The sequence below is a fragment of the Chamaea fasciata genome, unplaced genomic scaffold, assembly GCF_029207755.1.
Source record: "Chamaea fasciata isolate MVZ Bird 193981 ecotype frontalis unplaced genomic scaffold, bChaFas1.0.hap1 SCAF_6, whole genome shotgun sequence".
Taxonomy (NCBI): Eukaryota; Metazoa; Chordata; class Aves; order Passeriformes; family Sylviidae; genus Chamaea; species Chamaea fasciata.
The window spans coordinates 2,633,465-2,639,464 of NW_027094091.1; the positions used below are offsets into that span (position 1 = coordinate 2,633,465).

At 56.3% G+C, this 6,000-nt stretch overlaps 1 protein-coding gene across 6 annotated transcripts in view; it reads right to left on the minus strand.

The window, feature by feature from the left end:
- Positions 1-5,397, minus strand: part of LOC136290860 (RING finger protein 24) — a 29,396-nt gene extending 23,999 nt beyond the window's left edge. The window contains exons 1-2 of one of the 6 annotated variants that reach the window (XM_066185229.1): positions 5,298-5,397; positions 3,231-3,365 (exon numbers count right to left, since the gene is read on the minus strand). The gene's annotated coding sequence lies outside the window, so the exon portion shown is untranslated. Of the gene's footprint in view, positions 1-2,616; positions 2,807-3,230; positions 3,366-5,297 lie in introns of those variants that run through there. The other 5 variants (XM_066185226.1, XM_066185231.1, XM_066185227.1 and 2 more) reach the window with 5 other exon arrangements.
- Positions 5,398-6,000: the final 603 nt, after the last annotated feature.

The following is a 6,000-nucleotide window of genomic DNA, read 5'->3' on the forward strand; positions in this document are numbered from 1 at the left end:
GTAATCATGGAAAGTTATCCCCATGCATTGCAACAATCCATTTGCTTGAGTCATCCCACATGACTCTGTGCTGGCAACCGTGTCACAGCTTTCCTCCTGCACAGTGGTTTCCAGATCCTTCTGTTGGTGACAAAGCTGTGGGCATTGGTGCAGGTGCACTTCACTTGGGTTATCAATCCCACCACCTTTTTGGAGAAGTCCCAATTCCTACATGACCATTCTCAGGGACTTTCTTGGTTTCCAACACATCAATAATCCTTTTGTGGCTGTGCTGCCACATGGATTTCCATCTCCTGCCTCCAAGGAGGCAGCACACTGAAGGACCTGGCTAGCACACGGTCCCTCAAACATTGGGATGGCCCTCCAGGATTATCCCATGCAAAGATCCTTTTCCCCTTCAGGGCCAGGAGAATCCCAGCTGTCAGCAGTCCTGGTGTCCTGCAAACCCACCCACAAACAAAGCCAAAATAAGCCCGGAGAAGTCATTCCTGCTTGCTTCTCACACTCACAGTCCTGAAGATGAAGCAGGAAAAGCAGGACATCCCTGTCCAGGCTTCCTGCCTTTTTCTCTGTCTTCTCTCTCCTCCTGTTTCTTAGTGTCTCTGCTTTTTCCACAGCCTGATCCAGCTGCAGCTCTGGCATTGGAGCAACATGAGATCTCACAGCCTTTGGCTATGCTGAGCCAGCTGCTTCCAGCTAATTTGGCCCATGAGCTCCCGCTGCCCATCCATGCCTTGGCGATAGGGCTGGGCTTGTGTCCTCTCACCATCCCTTCAGCACAGCAACCATTTGTGAGCAGGACACAGGAGCCCTCCACACGTGGTTGGAACCCTTTAGGATTGGGTTTTTTTTGTTCTTTGATGGAATTTAAACAAGCCAGACAGGTAGAAAAATGACACATTGCCCGTGTTACTGTACTAGAGGGAGCAGCATCCAAAAATGATGCAGCTCCATCTCCAGCAGGGACCGCAGCATCCAGGGATGAGGAACAGGCCCTGCTCCAGCCCACTGTCAATGTCAAGGCTTTCCCATCCCTCAGGTCAGGAATAAAATCACCACTGCCCATGGCTGTAGGGAAACCCCGTGGGTTCAGATCGTCTCCTGAAGTGCGTCTTCCATGGGATCGCTGTCATTTTCCAACCCAGGGAGCAGCACCCGCCGGGCTCAGGTGATGACTGGGCTCACTGGCAGTTAAGCCCCGTTATCACATCATCACTGATGCCGCTCTAGAGCCCTGTCAGCGACACGGGGTGGGGACACCAGGATGGCCACTCCTGACCTGAGTCTGAGCAGTTCCAGGGCAACAGTGACACGGGAGGGGATGGCTGTGACAGCCGATCTTATCTTGTGTCAACAGCACTCAGCTTTAAGAGGAATGATTGCACGAACAAAAACAAACAAACCCAGCTCAGCCAAACCAACCACTGCTGCGACCAGGGGCGCTTCAACCCCAAAAAACGCCCTCCAGGCTTCCACACCAACGATCCAAATTGGCTGAGGACCACCAGAAGGACCTGCACCTCCGGCCACGGCCCAAAGCATGGGCTTGTTTGGGTTTACTGTGCAGCAAGAGCCTGGCAAGGTGGGGGAGGACCACGTCTCGGCGATGTTATCCCAAGGCAGAAAGCTACAGGTGCAGGTGGCAGGAACAGGAGATGAGCACCAGCTGTGCCTCTCTCCACCTTTTCCACATCCAAGTGTTTTTCTTTGGGCATGAGTGAATCACTCACAACCTGTCTTCTGCCACACAGACCAAGCAGAGGTGACAGCAGGTCACTGGGACGAGTGACCCAAGGGGGAACGCCTGGAGAGATGGTCCAGAAGCACAAAAGCCCTCCTAGCAAAGCCAGGTGTTCTGTAATCCCACACATCATTTAGTCCAGGAAAGCAGATGGCTCTTCTTGGGTAGAACCTCCAGGCTTGGTTCAGCTTCAAAGTCCTAAGCAGCTCTGCTGCTTCCTTGCCATGGAATCCTCCTCCTCCACCCTATCACCTGCCCCTCCCCCAGGGCAGGGCCAGGACCACTCTCCAGCCAAGAACAGTGGCAGCAACCAGCAGCCATCATCTTATTTCCCATGTGGCACACAGTATTCCTCATCTGAAGGTCCAACAGATCCCACAACATTGAGAGCACGCTGACCCCAAGGTGTCCTTCACGGGTGGTCCATCACAGTTATCTCCAATCACACCTGGAGGCGACTGGATCTGAGCCTGGGATGCACAAGCAGTAAGTTCCAGCAGAGCTGACCCACCTCCACATCTTGTTCTCCCCAAATCTGAGACAGCCTTTGACCAAACAGCAATGCCAGCAACCCAAGCAGCAGACCTGGAGCGTCCAACCCAGACTTGGTGAACAGGGACAAAATTAGCAAACCTGAGCCAAGCAATGCTGGGACAGAGGTGGTGGGAGGTTGTGGAGGGGATTTCCTTCTGCAGCAAGGCTGGGAGATGTGGGAAATCACCACTACACACACCTCCACCCACTCAGGACCAGGACCATCATCTGCCAGTATCAGCCCCATGACTTGGTAACGGGATCACATCATTGCTCCTGACTGCTTCTGGCACATGGGGCTGGAAGCATTTGTTTTCCCTTTTTTAATATGTTTTAAATACCTCAATTAGTGCATTTTGGGTTCCTTCCACATTGCCCCCAAGCAGTTCTTCTGTCAGGGGCTCTATCCTTCCACTGGCGATTATTAGTGGGGCACGGGGTTGTTATTTTTCCAGGCCAGGGGCCAAATTTGTATTTAATTTTTGCTCCAGATGGCACAGCACTCCAGATGCATCAGCTGGAGCATCGAACCTGTATGAATAAAGTAATAGAGCAAACAACATGATTTACTCAGGGGCTGTTTGACACGCTTAACGTGCTTTGTGTACATCTGTTGTGCAAAAAAAAAATAGCATTCAAATGAATTCAGGTGATGGTGTCACTATTAAACACAACACCTGAAGGAAATAAAATAGCAGTAGGGATATAAAAAATAATGATGATAATAAAATTAGAACTTATATTTTGCTTTCTATGAAGTCAAGGATATATTTAAAAATAAAAGGCTGATTTCAGCCATCACTGCTAAGCATGGGCCTGGGTTTTGTCCACCTTCCTCTATCCCCAAATCTGCTGCTGCCAACGGGTCTTGCAAACCAGGGTCAGAGTTCTCCCAGGAGAAGGGCTGGTGATCCCAGATTTCAGTGTGGTGCCGAGAGCTTATGGCTCTGCTCACCCGAGGAGACGCGAGGAGGACACCAGAGGACAACCACGAGATGTTCCAGTTATGCTTCTGGCAAATTCACCCCGTTCCCAGGAAGCTGCCGCATCCCTCCGGCACAGCCTGCAGCCGGGATGTGCTCCCTGCAAACTAAAGCACCCAAAATAACTCAGAATATGATTTAAAAAAAAAAAAAAAAAAAAAAAAAAAAGCGACATTCAGTAGTTGGTTTATGTGCCTGGGCACATGAAACGCCGCCGTGTAAAAACCAGCTGAGCCCGCAAACGCCTGGAAACAAAGGGATTGGGGGTGGGGGGGTGTCTTTTTGTGCTTGGCTTTGCTCCGTTCAGTGCATCCTTGGGCTGTGAGAGCCCGTCCCGGCGGCACCCGAAACAAAGGAAAGCCGGGAGCTGTAGGCAGGAGCCAGCTGGGGAAAACCGGGACGAGGAGGAGGCACCCGCATCGCCCTCCCCGGCAGCTGCGGAGCTGGGCTCGCGTGTTGCTGAACACGTTATCCATGGCAGGAAACTCGAGATCAAAGACGAGGAGCGTGCCAGAGCAAGATGTCATCCAAGCCTCCTGCCAAAGGTGTGCACGGGAGGGGGGAAGCAACCCCCAGACACACACGCTGGCACATCCCACAGAGCCGGCGCCGCTCGTGGGGTGACCGAGACCCACGCGTGTTCTCCCTCCGTGCATCCCGGCGAAGACAAAGACAGGCTGAACTGAGCAAACAAAAAAACCAAAACCCCAAACCGCAGGAGGTGCATTTTTTACCCGTTGGTTTCCAGTCCCCAGGGTCCCACGCGCGTCCCCTGCCAAAGCGGCGGATGCAGGCAGGGTACGGACGTGCCGGCACGGCAGGAACAGCAGCCCAGTGTAACTCCAAAAAAGCAGCTTTTCCCATTTCTGGGGATTTTTGGTTTGTTGGTTGTTTTTTTGTTTGTTTGGTTGGTTTTTTTGGTTTTCATTTAAAGCAGAAGAAACCCGCAGCGCCCTGTCTCGGCCCCAGCAAAGCCAGGGGACGCGTCTGATTCCAAGACAGCGGCTACCGGGAACAGAGGTGACCTGGGGACCCTGAGCCGAGCGTGGGGTGGGACCCCCAGGAGCTCCCTCTCATCAGGAGGGTCCAGGCAGGATGGGATCTGGGTGGGGACATGCCCCCCTGTCCCTTTGTGCCGCTCCAGCCCGCTCCTCCATCCCTCCGGGGTGATGCAGTCCCAGTCCACGGCTCCAGCCCCTGCTGTGCCCTGCTCTGGGCTGTCCCCTCTGCCCAGCGCAGGACCTTATGGCAGCCCTATTGTGCTGCCAGACACCCCAAAAGCACAGCCCTGACCCCCTGAGAGTGTCCCCTTAGGGGTCTGCAGGGACACGGGGGCTGCTCCATTGCCCTGTGGAGGTCCCTGCCCCAGAGGGGACTGTGGAGCAGAAAGGGAGGGACCCTGTCCCCCATGGGAGCTGCTGAGGAGGGGGCGCCCCTGCCCCACAGGGGGGATGGAGTGGGACCCCTGTCCCATAGAACAAGGCACAGGGAGAGGGTCCTGCCCCACAGAGGGCTGGAAAACGGACCGTGTCCCACAGAACAAGGCACAGAGAGAGGGTACAGCCCAAAGAGCGGATGGAGGAGAGACCCTTCCCTACAGAACAAGGCACAGAGAGAGGGCACAGCCCAAAGAGGGGATGGAGGAGAGACCCTTCTCTACAGAACAAGGCACAGGGAGAGGTCCCATCGCACAGAAGGGCTGGAAAAGGGTCCGTGCCGCACACAACAAGGCAAAGGGAAAAGTCCCTCCCCACAGGGGGGCTGGAAGAGGGTCCCTTCCCTACAGAACAAGGCACAGAGGGAGGGTCCTGCCCAAAACCGGAGCTGCAAGAGGGACCCTGCCCCACAGAGGGGTGCACGGGGAGGGATCCCAGGCACACAGAGGGGATGGAGAGGGGTCCTTTCCCCCCAGAACAAGGCACAGAGAGGGGTCCCATCCCACACGGGGGTCCCCGGGGGGGGTCCCCGCCCCCCATATGGGCGCTCGGGGGGGTTCCGGTCCTCCGGCCCCCCAGGGGGCTCCCGCCCCCCGCACTCACCCGCCGCCGCGCTGTCCCGCCGGGGCTCGCGCCGCCCGCACCGCCCGGCCCGGGCAGGACCCGGATGGAGCCGCCCCGCCCCGCCCGGAGCCGGGCACGGCTTCCCCGCCAGCAGCGCGCATGCGCAGGCCGGGTGACAGCATTGATGGGCGGGGCGGAGAGCGCGGGTGGGCGGGGCGAGAATGAGGGTGGGCGGGGCGAGGGGACAGGAGGGGGCAGGGAAGGGGGGACGGGGGTGATGCGGGGACAGGATGGGACACGGGGAAGTGGCAAAGAAAACAGGGGACAAGGAATGACACGGGAACGGGATGGGACAGGGGAAGGTGACGGGGAGAGGTCTGACAGGTGATGGGGCGTGACACGGGTGACGGTCTGACGGGGTGACAGGGAAAGGAGGTGACGGGGGATGACACGGGGATGGGACAGACAGAGGTGACGGAGGGTCGATAAGGGGCAGGGAGTGACTGTGGGGGCATAAGGAGACATTGGAGACATGCAGTGACACTAGGCAGAGGGTGGCACTGGAGACGGGGATGGTGTAGTGAGGACTTAAAGTGACAGGGTGACAGAGGGTGATACTGGGGACAGGGTGGCACTGGAGAAAGGGAATGATGTAGTGAGGATATGGGGTGACTGTGGGAACAAGGGCTATGGAGACAAGAGATTACTTTGGCGACATGAAGTGGCAGTGGGGACAGGACGG